Source organism: Euleptes europaea, chromosome 16 (genome assembly GCF_029931775.1).
Source record: "Euleptes europaea isolate rEulEur1 chromosome 16, rEulEur1.hap1, whole genome shotgun sequence".
In the NCBI taxonomy this organism is placed as follows: Eukaryota; Metazoa; Chordata; class Lepidosauria; order Squamata; family Sphaerodactylidae; genus Euleptes; species Euleptes europaea.
In genome coordinates this window covers 17,781,702-17,783,581 of record NC_079327.1, presented here as the reverse complement: position 1 = coordinate 17,783,581, position 1,880 = coordinate 17,781,702, and the positions used below count along the sequence as shown (strand labels likewise).

The following is a 1,880-nucleotide window of genomic DNA, read 5'->3' as shown; positions in this document are numbered from 1 at the left end:
TGCAAATTTGGTGACCTCCAAAAGTGCCCACTCAGGAGCTTCAAAAAAAATTCCCATAGACTATAATGGGCCCAATATATATAGGTAAACCTGGAAATAAGTTGAATATCCATATTTAAAAACATGGGTATTTGACTTATTTCAGGTTTACCGAAAAAATTGGGCCCAATAAACCCAAACACGAAATTTACCCCCCCTTTTTTGCACGACCCTACTTTGGACTGAAATATCACAAACACAGAGCAAAAGCATGCCATTCCCTGTCTCTAGCAGTTTCAGTGTCAGCAAGAGATTAATCTTCAAAGAAAAAATTGAGAAAGTGAATGAACATAAGAATCTACCTTATACTGAATCAGAGCGTTGACCCATCAATGTATTGTGTACTCTGGCAGGGGTCTCCAGGGTCTCACAAAGAAGTCTTTCACATCTCCTACAAAGTGATCCTTTTAACTGGAGAGGCCTGGGATTGAACCTGGGACCTTCCCTTTTGCCAAGTGGATGCTCTGTCACTGAGCCACTCCCCTACACATAAGAATAAATAACAACAGAAAACCCAGAGGGTCACTAACTAATTTGACCTTATTTTTAAACACAAGACCAGTCTCTTTAACTCTTTCTCACGAGTTGTCTCTTTAATTGCTTTAGCAACTTTTATCCTGACCTTGAACACACATGAACACATGAAGCTCCCTTATACTGAATCAGACCCTTGGTCCATCAATGTCAGTATTGTCTGCTCAGACCAGCAGCAGCTCTCCAGGGTCTCAGGCAGAGGTCTTTCACATCACCTACTTGCCTGGTCCCTTTAACTGGAGATGCCAGGGATTGAACCTGGGACCTTCTGCATGTCAAGCAGATGCTCTACCACTGAGCCACAGCCCCTCCACTTTCCTTCATCCAGAAGTCCCTCTGCCACAAACCTCATCTCAGGGGTCAGACTGACAGTCTATCCAACCCAATGCTCTGACAGAACAAGCCAGATTATTTTAAGAAATAAATGGGGGAGAACCCCATTCTGTCAACTATGGGAGAGTCTTTTTAGCACCTCGACAAACAGATGTCAGCCTAATTGCCCCATCACCTGGATGCCCTGCACAACTGACCACCTCTGAACGAAAATGGAACCAAATATTATGAAGAACTTGAGCGCATACAAATTGCCTGGGTGCATCAGACCATCGAGTTTAGTTTCCAACAGTGGCCAAATGGATGCGTCCACAAGTGGGGTCTGAAGGTGATACCCTCCATCTATTAGAACACAAGATCATAAGAAAGGCCATGCTGGATCAGACCAGGGTCCATCAAGTCCAGCAGCAGTCTTTTCACACAGTGGCCAACCAGGTGCCTGTAGGAAACCCACAAATAGATTGGCTCCAGACTCTAGTTCTCAAAGGCAACGTGTCCCTGAGCCTTATCTGAGAGTCACCAGAGAAAACTTGACACTATAAGGCTTGAAGTCCATTTACAAACCTTTGCCCTACGTTTTTTATCAGCTAAGTTCACAACCTAGGAATTTTTTATTTTTTTTCAAAATACGTGTCCTGGAAAGCAACATTTCACAATGAAATTCAGCCCAGCTTTTTCTAAGGCTTCGTTTCTAAGGCTACAGCTGACATTACAATCCCAAACCATGTGGCAACTTCTCTGGATGGTTAGCTGCTAAACGGATGAGTCAGTGGTTGAGGCTAGATAAGTCCAAACCGGTAGAACTCAACAAAATTAAGGGTTGCCTTAACTAGGCATAGTTGCAGTTGGCCTGATTACAATCATGGTGCTTCATATATAAGGGGCTGTGGCTCAGTGGTAGAGCATCTGCTTGGCATGCAGAAGGTCCCAGGTTCAATCCCCGGCATCTCCAGTTAAAGGGACTAGGCAAGTAG

General features: G+C 44.1%; 1 non-coding gene across 1 annotated transcript; it reads right to left on the bottom strand.

Annotated features, from left to right (window-relative positions):
* Positions 1–810: 810 nt before the first annotated feature.
* TRNAV-GAC (transfer RNA valine (anticodon GAC)) lies at positions 811–882 on the bottom strand. Its single transcript has one exon. It is a non-coding gene; the product is annotated as a tRNA-Val (tRNA).
* Between the last annotated feature and the right edge of the window lie 998 nt (positions 883–1,880).